At 45.3% G+C, this 12,220-nt stretch overlaps 1 protein-coding gene across 1 annotated transcript in view; it reads left to right on the forward strand.

Annotated features, from left to right (window-relative positions):
- YWHAG (tyrosine 3-monooxygenase/tryptophan 5-monooxygenase activation protein gamma) overlaps positions 1-12,220 on the forward strand; it is a 28,569-nt gene that overhangs the window by 1,296 nt on the left and 15,053 nt on the right. The window lies entirely within an intron of this gene.

A 12,220-nucleotide genomic window follows, 5' to 3' on the forward strand; every position in this document is an offset into this window, starting at 1 on the left:
CATTTTTGGTAGGGTGAGATAATTTTGTCTTCCTCGCACCATATAATCATTTATTGGATGGGGAGAGCGGTGGTGGCAATTGACAGGGTTTTTCATTATTAAGAGAAATGGGAGAAATGGACTCATATTAATTTATTGGGAGGGGGAGATCAACATATTGGCAAAAAAAGAAAGGTGCGTGTGGGGGGGATAGAAATGGACATGTTCTCTGAGGAGAGTGTATGCTATGTATTATTTCTTGCACAGAAAATGTGTTTATTTTTGAGTAGGGGACCAATGCACTTATTTAATCCGCATGCTTCAAAAGCATAAATGCTTTGATTTGTGGTGGTGGTGGTAAGCAGGGGTCTCTTTTTCTCTGTCTTGAGGGTGGGAGAAATAATTCATACAAAGGGCAAAGGGAAGAAATTAAAGGGTGGGGGGGAATGTTTCCACAGAAAATCCCCCCTCCCAATTTTAGAATGTATTTAGATTTTCTGTCTGCTCCATCCCAAATTAAATGATGGCTAGAGGAAATGCCATTGATGAATTCTCTTCATTTTGAAAGCGGGGGGCAGGTGCTGCAACTGGCTCTCTGTGGAGGCATTACTCTGTGTGTGTGTGTGTGTGTGTGTGTGTCTGTGTGTGTCTGTGTCTGTGTGTGTGTACACACACACACACACAGGTCCTTCTTGTCCATCCCTTTTCTTGCCCCGTACAGAAAATGCTTTGGGGAGTGAGTAAGGAGGTTTCTTCTTCTCTTGTCACTCCCATTCTCCACCCCACCTTGCAAGCATTTCCCCTGGGAGGTAGAAATGGCCTTGCAGAGCCAAGCCCTGAACTCTTCTCCTGCTCCACCATGCCTAGAGCAAAAAGAGATTTGCTCTCTCTTCCCCATGTGCCCAAAGGATAATTCCCCTGCTTGGGGTCAGTGTCATCTTTAACCATCACCACTGGACCTCACACATTCACACACACAGATATCCATACATGCTGCCTGCATTCATATTTTGGTAGGGAAATGCAGCTTCAAAAGGTGCCTTAAACAATAAAAGCAGCATTCCTGGAATAGATGCCCCTCCCTGAGTAAGTGTAATGGGAAGGGAACATGATGCTCCCCCTCCCCTCCTGGAGATGCCCCTCCCTAAAGTTGCAATTCCCCCCTTTTTACAGGGATGCTCTTTCCTGTCCTTTTCCATGTCAGTCTGTCCCTGAAAATGCTTGGCCACCCTATGCATCCTCTCTTACCATCTTACACTTTGCTTGGTCCCTGCTTCCCCAGATTTCTCATTTATCCCTTAGGGCACAGTGCCCCCCATTGAAATGTCCAGGTACCATTTTGATCCCCTTGGGTGGCTCTTTTTTCCAAATGCTGCTCTGGGCTTAAGGTGCTCTCAAATCCCCTCTTCCCCTGGAGTACCTTCAGTGTTTCAGAGGCACCTTACACACCAAAAGGCATGTGCTTCTATTTCAGGTCTGATGGGGGGGGGTTGCTTTGTAAGATTAGGCGCCATCCTCTTTGGATGAAGTAAAGAGGATGTCCTCTTTTCTGCCTTATCATTGGGCCTAGTTAAAAATGGTTTCTCTTCTGCTTTGAGGGAGAGAAGTGGGGTGGTGGCGATGACAGTGCAATTTATATATGGGTCCCCTCTTGTTTCACCCTGTTGGAGAAAAAAGTGAAGGACAGAGTGTAACCTGTGCTGTGTCCTCTGCCCCCTCTTTATCTCTCCCTCCCTGGTGCTTGGGCGGTGCCTTTCCCATGAATTCATCTGCTGTGCCCTCCCTACCCCCCCCAACCAACCCCACCCACAATCACCTACCATACCCTCTCTTAATCTGCCTCATGACAGGGCAAGGAACTGTCTTCATTGCAAAGAGCTGGCCTTAAGATTACATTTTTGGGGGATGTAAATGATCTGCAAGGCTTCCACCCTATCTTAACACACTTTTGCAGGGTGGTATGGTATTACAGGGAGAAAGCTCAAATCAGATATGTAGGTTACCCAGTAGGCAAATCTTTCCCTAGGGTTATTTCTCTCTCCCCTCACCCCGTCCACTATTATACATTATTCTCTCAGGTGAGAGAAAGGCGTGCAATTCGGAAAGACCGGTGACTTCAATCTCTAGCAATCTTAGTATTTATCTAGGTTAGCTTTTCAAAAAGGGGCTTAAGATAGGATGACGTGCTGTTAATTTTTATGTTTTAAAACGACAGCTGTAAATGGAACAGTTCTTAAATTGTGCAACTAGGGTATTTTTTTTAAAAAAAATACAGGTGGCCTCTTTGAGTGTTCAATAAGTAAAAAGGGGGGAAAAAGAGAGAAATCTTTGATGTGATCTTGCAAACAAAGCGATCGTAGGAGGCAGTATCAAGTCATTCCAGAAGATTCTGCATTTGTCATATTGCAGAGAGGCTAGACTGGGTGGAGAGAGGGAGGGAGGGGTTGCTTTAAAGAGGAGAACGGTTCTTTATATTTGTCTTGTTAGTCAGGTCTGAGCCTTTAAGAGAAGCCAGCGTGGCCTCTGTCTCTGATGAATAGTGAATACTGATCCAGAATTGTCGCAGTCTTGCCTGGGATGCTGCTCTCTCTCCCTGATTGCACCATTTTGTCGTAACTGTTCGTTTGTCAAGCATGTGAAACTGCTGAAGCTTAGCTAGGAGCAGAAGAAGATGCAGCTAGCAGCATAATTAGGGTGGGGAATCAGCCTAGTGGCACGGTAGTGCTGTGTTAATATTTGAGCATCCCTCTCTGCAGGATGATTTGATGTCAGTCAGTGCTTACAGAGTAATCTCACTGAATGCAAGGGGTAAAACTCTGTATTTTAAGATCTGTGCATTTCATTTTATGACTACCTGAAGACTGATACTTTCAGCAACCCTCTATTTCTGTTGCTTTATTGCTGTAATTGCCTTAAATGTACCTTAGCAAATAAATCTGTGGAAAGAAGTAGAAATGCTAATCTCTTCTAAAACAGTAGCCTGGGATGTTACAGCACTTCGAGTCCAGCTGTGTTAGTATCTGGGTTATGTTTTTTTGGGAAATCTTTGCTCATTGCTTCCTCCTAGGGCCAACACAAAGATCTGGCCTGCTCTACTCAGAAAAGAAAATTTAAAGCCCATCTTAATGGACCAGGGCTGAGTTAACGCTTGATATTTTTCTCCATCTCCTTTTGCCACTGTGCAACACTATTTCCCTCTACCCCACTTCCAGCTGTGTGGGAGACTTATGACCTCACACTCATTTCCGTAGCAACTCAATGATGTCACACATAAGAGTAGAAGCTGCAGTGCACCCAGGTGGTAGCAGAGAGTGTACAAATGGCATTTGTCCAAGGTAATGCAGAAATGTAGTGATTGAATTTGGATTGACACCTCTCCTGTTGGAATGGACAGTGGATTTTAGGTCCTCATTCGCTTCTGCTTTCGCAACTAATGCACTTAATTGTCTTTATTGCCATCTATACCGTAGTTAACCATTCACTTTTTTTGCAGTAGGCATTCATTATTAGGTCTCTTCTAACATCTCCCCAAAATTGCTTCTCCACTGCTACAGTTAAATGCACCCACAGCCTAGTAGTTAGTCTGAGCCTTTAGACCAGGCATAGGCAAACTCCGGCCCTCCAGATGTTTGGGACTGCAATTCCCACCATCCCTAGCTAAGAGGACAAGTGGTCAGGGATGATGGGAATTGTAGTCCCAAACACCTGGAGGGCTGGAGTTTGCCTATGGCTGCTTTAGACTATATCCTGATTGTAGTTTGTGGTTACTTTCTAAGACAACTTGTCAACATGGGCAACTATGGCTTATTGAAGACAGTGCACAAAATCATGCTGCTGGCATGTGTCCTCTTTTACCTGAATGTAAGAAGAGCCATGTTGGACCAGACCAAAGCCCATCTAATCCAATGCCGTGCTTCCTACAGTGGTCAACCAAATGCCTACAGGAAGGCCACAAGCAGGAGCTGAGCACAACAGCACTTTTTTCACTGCTGAATGCCCAGCAGTGGGCATTCAGATGCATGCTGCCTCTGTTCCCTGAAGGTAGCATACAGTGATCAGGACTGGTAGCTCTCGATAGCTTTATCTCCCACGAATTTGCCGAAGCATTAATTTGCTGGGCAGTGTGTATGTACTGTCCGGATGGAAGAGCTCAGAAGCATGACCCCCTCTTCAAGACTTTGCTGCATCTGCTGGCTGGTCAAATATTAAGGCAGTTGGGTTAATATTCGCTGCCACGAATTGTCCTCTGCTAAAATGGAAGGACCACAGCATACATTCTCCTGCCCAGACAGTGCCATTGGCAGAATTTCCTTAAGCTAGCAATTGGCACACTTGCTAGTCTAAAAGATACCAGGGCCTGCATTTAAGGTTAATACAGTTTAGTTTGTCCCTTAGCACACCTGGCAAGTGCTGGCTAAAAGTACCTCTTTCAGCCTTGCCTTTGATGCTTGAGATGTGTTTATTTGGGACCCACCTTATTTCTGTGATTGCAAGTTGCTTTAAACTGTTTATAACATTCTGTGTTTTAATTGTTGCAACCCACCCTGGGGCCTTAGGTAGAGGGGGGTGGGGAATAAATCGTTGTCGTCGTTAAAGGTTGGGGGCCTGCCATTGCTTGCAAGAGTCCCCGTGCGTAGGCTTCTGATTTGCTTTGAGTATAAAAGGTGATAGCTGTTTTACAACTGGAATGAAAGGGTGGTTTGTGCAAGAGCCTTTAAACTGAGAAGGTTGCCCCCCCCAACCACAAGAAAAATCCCCCAAATTTTAGAATCTAAAATTTAGAGGCATGATATGTTGAAAGCATGTTTGATGTGGATGCATCAGCAGTTCTGCTTCAGGATCGACTCCCATGGCCTGCCATACAGCTGCCTATTGCAGGATGCCTAGATCAATATCCATTAGTTGTAATGGAGATAAAGCCTCGCCCCACCCTGACTCCTTGCAGTCCCTCTAGAGCTGGAAGTCTTCCCAGCTCCTAGTTAATAAGAACTGCACCATGCCTAGGTGTGACATCTAGCTTTGATGTGCTCTAGCTGGATAATTTATGGAATTTATTCAGATTTCATTCAAAAGTGCAGGGTAAATTAAAGACCAGGGGCCTTCATTTTTTTTAGTATCTCTGCCTCTGAAATAAGGAAATGCAGTCACTGCTAGTTTTGCAGAGTTGTTGTTTTTTTGTACGCATTAAATGTCAGTGTCCTTTAAACCAGTGTTCCACAGGGTGGTGGTCCACAGACTGGTGCTGGTCTTCAAGGCATTGGGCTGCTGGTTCAGGGCAGCTCCACCACAACCCAGATTGGGTGGCATGTTTCAGGAACCAAATATGGTACCAGTCCCTGGGGTATGGGTGGGTATTGCTGGTCCACCACATTGGATAGTTTGAAAAGCATTGCTTTATACCACAATGAGATAAAATCTTAACAGGTTTCATTGACCTCAATACTAGTACCACATCTTGATTCAGCCTCCTACGTCCAAAGCTGTTATTTCAGTGTATTAGTTGCTTGCTTCACCAAGTGTATAAAGATTTATAAAGATTTAAAACCTTAAAAGCCTATTTTAAAATCAGGGAGGAGAAGAGAACCATTGCAGTGCAGTAAAAGCCATACAAAAATTATTACTATTATTTATTGAATTTTTATATCGCCCTATATACCTTAGGACAAATCCCTAGAACACACCCAGTAAAACAGCACCTGAAATGTTGCCGTAAATCTTAACCAATATTAGTGGCTAGTCAGATCACCTAAAGGTGCTGCCCTATTTCCAGCGTTTGGGAGAAAGTGCTAACAAGCGATACTCATCCTTTGGGATGAGAAGTACGAGGAAACCTTTTTCGAATGTTTCTCTGTGGCCAAGTGTCCAAAATGTAATAATAGCATTAGGGCAAAGTGTGATGTTACAAGTGACCTTTAATGCACCCGTACGCCGAGAGCGCTGCAGCTCTACAAAGATAGATCAGAAAGCTGCCCTTTGCGGCTACCAGTCCGTTAGGTCAGGAAGCAAAACGCCACGGGGAGTGGCCAGCCTTGGCCGCCAGCCAGTGTTTCATTCTTGCCAGAATGGGATCGTCCATGAAGATGAAAGTTCTCTGAGATGGAAAACCTTCAGAACTTACTTTCTGTGTTGAGAAGTCAATTGAGGCCCTGGGTAGTAGGAGCACATTATGGGATCACTTCCCTCTTAAGAGTAACCAGTAAGTAGATTGTATGGATGAAGCAGTGATTGTGAACAAGAAGCAGGCCTCTTTCTTTGTCTTCTACCCTGCCCAAAGATGCCATTATTATTATTATTATTATTATTATTATTATTATTATTCCAAGTTGGGATTCAGGACAGCTTGCAACATTTAAAAACATGATAAAATGCAAAGTAATAACAAACTAGCTAAAAGCAGTAATTAGAATACATCAGAGACAAGCAATTTGCTCTGACAGCAGCCCCCAGTGGTCAGCCCTGTCTGCTTCTCAGTTTCCAAAGGCCTGCCTGAGCAGGAAGGTTTTAGTCTGCCAGCGGAAGGATAGCAAAGAGGGAGCCAGTCTGACTTCTCTTGGGAGGGAATTTGACAATACCAAGAGCAGCCACAGAAAAGGCTCTTTCCTGTGTCACCCCCAACCATGCCTCTGATGTTGATGGGACCGAGAAAAGGTGCTCACCTGAGGATCTCAGCACCTGGGCAGGTTTATATAGGGAGGCCTTTTCGGTCATCTGTTGCTGGGTAATTCGAGGGAAAGGTTTTTGTGTAGATGAAGAGGGGGGGAAATAGTTGCAAAGTCAGCTTGACTTTATGTGGTTTCTAAAAATGGCAGTGGGTTAATTATTTAATGCAGGAAGATGGCAGGTTTGGGTTTTTGAGGAATGAAGGCAACCAACAGCAACAGTGACTGGCCTGGTCTAGCGATACATTTTATCCACTTGGTAGCATTGTTCCTTTTTAACATTTCATGCTTTAGCTGTGCTGAAACGCTCCGTTGTCCTGCAGGCATCTTTAATGTTTTCATAGTTTGCGTGACATTCTGTAGGCTGCACTGTCGTGTCTAACCTACTGATGGCACTCTGTTGAAGTGAATGCTGAACAAATATGGAATTTAGCTTCCCTCCAGCTATGTAGCCCTGGTTCTGCAGATCACAAAGCTTTCTGGCCTTTGGTGTCTTGATACTTCAGTAATTGGTCATACCTCTAGACCACGATGGCCCAAAATCTCAATACCAAGTAGGCCGCAAGAGTCCTTCAACATGGAACCTGTGGGCCTCGTCTTGTGAGGGGAGGAGTAAGGCCAAAATTGGATGCCCCAAGCACCAGGCATTTGGAAGGCAGGGTCCTAGAGTCCTCCCGCTTTCTCCCCAAAGGTGGGGAAGTGCTAACTAGACTTTGGGAAGGAGGTGGGAGGACTCTAGGACCCTGTTAAGAGTCCTCCTGCCTTCTTCCCAAATCCCAGTGCCAAATGTTTCTGAGGGCCGCCCAAAAAGGCATCAAGGGCCACATGTGGCCCCTGGGCAGCATGTTGGACCACCCTGCTTTAGACAGCAGCCTCACTTGTGTGCCCCTTTCAGCCAGGTATATTGAGAGGAACCCTTGGCTCTCCAGATGTTGCAGAGCTACAGTTTGCATCACCCCTGGACATTGACCATGCTTGCTGGACTGGGGGGAGTTTCAGTTCAGCAACATCTGTAGCACCAAAGCCCCCCCCCCCCCGCTTTAACCCCTAGCTGTGTGTGTACCTTTAAAGCATAGCTAAGCTTAACAGTGGTTTAAAGTGACATGTCTACTGGGCCCTTATGTTGGGTGGGCCAGAAGAACTGCAGCAGACTGTGCTGAAAGGGGAAGCACTGGTCAGCTCCTATTTAGGTAGAATGCAATATCCTAAATTGATTCCTCAGTATGATACAGCATTTGCCTTTTTACCTGCTATATTCTCACCCTGTCTGCACATGGTTCTATTGGGTGGCTTTTGATTGCTCGTTCTTTGTTCCCGTTCTACACTCTGAACCTTTCAGTGAACAGGAGGAGGAAGAGACCTCCCTAATATGTTAACTTTGTTATTAGCAAGAGCATGAGATGCTTCTGCAAACTAATGAACAAGCTTGAGAGAGCTGATTGTCTGCTTCAAATTTCAGAGTGACATTTCCCCCCCCCCCTGCAATGGACTATCAAACCCCTAGAAATGGGTTTCAGAACTGCCTAAGTTTTATTGGGCATATGTATAGCAATCTTTTGCTTGGAAGTGTGGGAAAGGACGTACCAAAATACATAAGCTTTGAGCCTCATGTTGAAAACACACAAGCCTTGAGAAACATACAAGCCTTGACATTAGAATATCTGAGTGGCACAGAAATCTGCTCAGTCCCATATTGTTAACATCTAGTGTGTCAGCTCAGTTAAACCTCTTGTGAATATAAAATCTTGGATGTATCTTACTGAATAATTCACTTTTTTAAAAAAAGGGTTCAGGGCATTCTAAACTTGTAGGCCCATTTAAGTGTGTGCTGGATGCATACATAAATGGCATCTGTGGAATAAAATGGAAGCTTCTGTTTGAAGTGGCATCAGTGTTAGAAATCAGCCAAGTGCGTTTTGCAACAGGCGTCGTTCCACTTGCGACCACGTGGAGATCTCTGGATGCCAGATTGGCAACTGATGTCTCCATCTGGTTGGCTTCTCCAGCTTTCTTAAGCAGGTAAGCAGAAGAGTTCATTTATTGCATTTATATCCCACCTTTTTCTCTAAGGAGTACTGGTTCACTCCCCTCCTTTGTTAATCCTGACAATGAGGTAGGTTAGGAGGCTGTGAGTGTCTCCAAGGTCACCCAGTGGGGATTTGAACCCTGATCTCCCAGGTCCTAGTCTGACACTCTCATCACTATAGCACACTGGCTTCCTAGAGTCCTTCTGCTATGTGGCAGCTCTATAAATCAAGTAGCTAAATAAATATGGGGAAAGCAACGTGTCACTTAGAGAAGGATCTGAAATCTTTCCCTTGAATTGGTTTTATTCTGGATTGTTGTATTTGATATTTTAATGTGCTGTAAACCGCATTAAGGTCTTGTCTTTAAAATACAGAGTGTTAAAGAAATGAATAGCAGTAGCAACAACAAATTTCACTGGGGGGGAAATGGCGCCTAGGCGTTCTGCTGTGGCGACCGTAACTTAGGTTTAAGGTGCCATTTGGTGGTTAGCTTATACAGTGGTACCTCGGGTTACATATGCTTCAGGTTACATACGCTTCAGGTTACAGACTCGGCTAACCCAGAAATAGTACCTCAGGTTAAGAACTTTGCTTCAGGATGAGAACAGAAATCGTGCTCTGGCTGCGCAGCGGCAGCAGGAGGCCCCATTAGCTAAAGTGGTGCTTCAGGTTAAGAACAGTTTCAGGTTAAGAACGGACCTCCGGAACGAATTAAGTACTTAACCCGAGGTACCACTGTATATCTTGAGTTTCCAACACTGAGTGCAATTGGTTGGTTTTAGAACTGACTTCTGTGTTCTGGCTGCGATATTGCTCACCCCTTAAAAGTGGAGCCAGGACCCACTTGGGATAAAGTCTTAATTTCTCAAACAGCTGATTGAGGCAGCTGCGCTGGTGCTGATGGGCGGGGCTCCCTCAGGGCTGGCAGGAGGACAAAGGGATGTAGGGGGCTGTGTTGCTTGAACACCTGAAGCCTGCCTGATCACCGAGGCACCGCTTGGCTTTAGCTAATGATCCAGGTCATAAATGTGCAGAGCCAGGCTATTAAGTGGAAATGTGTAGGCTTAAAATTATTATAGGCCATTGAACTTGGAGACTTGGAGACTTTTACAGGCAGGCAGGCAGATTCCCTTCCCTTCTCCATAGTAACAGCACAGCTTAAAGCTTGAACAGAATATACTGCTGCATCTCCCCCCCCCAAAAAAAATAACAAAAAATAATTGTCCTTCTCCTTCACCCCATCTGCCTTCCTCCCCTTTGGTTTCAGATAGTACATGGGTAAAGGTAAAGGGACCCCTGACCATTAGGTCCAGTTGTTGTCGACTCTGGGGTTGCGCTGCTCATCTTGCTTTATTGGCCGAGGGAGCCGGCGTACAGCTTCCGGGTCATGTGGCCAGCATGACTAAGCCGCTTCTGGCGAACCAGAGCAGCGCACGGAAACGCTGTTTACCTTCCCATTAGAGCGGTACCTATTTATCTACTTACACTTGACGTGCTTTCAAACTGCTAGGTGGGCAGGAGCAGGGATCGAGCAACGGGAGTTCACCCCGTCGCGGGGATTCGAACCACCGACCTTCTGATTGGCAAGTCCTAGACTCTGTGGTTTAACCCACAGCGCCACCCGCATCCCAGTACATGGGTAGAAGAGTCTAAAAAGCCCGGGACACAAATTTTCACAGCCATCTAACGGCTATGGTGCCCCATATACCAGAAGTAATGTTAACTCTGGAAGCATATACTTGATTCTGACCAAACTAAACCTCCTAAGCTAGCACTAGCCAGTGTGGTGTATTGATCAGAGTGTTGGATTAGGGGCTAGAAGACTAGGGTTCAAATGCTTTACTTGGCCTTGAAGCTCTCTGGGTGACCTTGGGCCAGGCACTGCCTCTCGGCCTAACCTACCTCTCAGGGTTGTTGTGCGGATAAACTGGGGATGGGGACAACTGTGTACACTGTCTTGAGTTACTTGGTGGGATATGAATACTTCTGCATCTTTTTTCTTGCGCCAGAGTCACAATGAGAGCTGAGCTACACTTTTTGGGAGTGTTCAGCCGCAAGTAAAAATAAAAAGGAAGAATAAAGCTGTCCATCAGCAATGACCACCAGCCTTGTAAAGACAGCAAAAGTTTCTAGCCTGTAAAGGTTTTACTGTCCTGCAGTGGTGGGGATCTCCTGTAGCAGCCTGGTGCATTTCTATGCTGGAGGAGGTTTATCTTTTTGATAGTCGCCCTCCCTTTTATATTGCACACAGAAGCGGTCAGTCCGGCCTCCCATCAGGTCGCTTTCCTGAGTGCAATTCCGGGTTTGGCTACCTGGCAAGTGCATAGATACAAGGTTTTCTTAGGCAGCAAGCAGATACTGCCTGATGGGTAATGCGAAAATGTCAGCAAAAAAAGCCAGATTTAGTCAAGCTTTTAACTATGCAATACTGTTGCTATGGAGAATGACTTGCTGGGCTGTTGTAGTCTTAAGTAAACACTTCCTCCTTCATTCGCATGACAGAACCAGTTGCTTGAATGAGCGCTGTGTCATAAACTGGTTGTGTGATCTCCAGCTTGTGCATGTGATAAAAGATGGTCTAGGCCAGGCGTGGCCAAACTTTGCCCTCCAGCTGTTTTGGGACTACAACTCCCATCATCCCTAGCTAACAGGACCAGTGATCAGGGATGATGGGAATTGTAGTCCCAAAACAGCTGGAGGGCCAAGTTTGGTCTAGGCAGCTGACCCCCCGGGGGGGGCAGGCTGGTGATGGGAAGCAAATAACTTAAGAAGTATTGTTTTAAAGAAAAAGTGACAGGGGTTTTAGTGCAGAACAGTGTATTCTTCTCAGGCTGAAAGTTCCATACCAGTCTTATTAACCATGTGATGCTGACCAATTGTGAGACACCTTTGTACTGTTGGTGATTGTTTCGATGTTGCCAATAAGCAGATAGCCCTTGTAGGAATGGTGGAATTGGGGCATTCATTTGTACATGGGGGGGGGGTTCCTCCTCAAGAATGCCCCAAATAGACAAATGGTAATAAAAACAAGCCAATGCAAAATTGTGCTGTGACAGCTATTTAAATTATTATATGCCGTACCTTTACTTTTATTTGGTGTTTGCCCCCTGAGCCAAATGAATTTTATTAAACTTTTTTAAAAATAGAAATGGAAAACTTTCTGTGGAAAATAGTAGCAGTAAAAAGAAATGTAGTCATAAAAAAACACTTCTCCCTACCTCTGTGTGAATAGGAAAGTAAGAGGCAGGGTCTTGAAGGCAGCTGGCCAGTGAAAGCAGGTGAGCGTAAGAAAAGATTGGGAAGAGGGGAGATGACTGGGGTGGAAGAGAAGGTATGGGGTGGGAAATGGCAGGAGAGGAGAAGGTCACATAGTTGGGAGCTGCAGAACAGCAGAACTGAGGAGGCTGGGCCTCCCTGTAATGGATAACTAACCATACATTGCAGGTTTCTGTAAATGTGTAGTAACATTACAGAATAGCAGAGTCAACTGACAAGATCCAGCTCTTTATGAAGACCTTTGATGACGCAAGGGAACGTCTTGGTCCGTTTTGTGGA

The sequence above is a fragment of the Podarcis filfolensis genome (assembly GCF_964270895.1).
Source record: "Podarcis filfolensis genome assembly, chromosome: 15".
NCBI lineage: Eukaryota > Metazoa > Chordata > Lepidosauria > Squamata > Lacertidae > Podarcis > Podarcis filfolensis.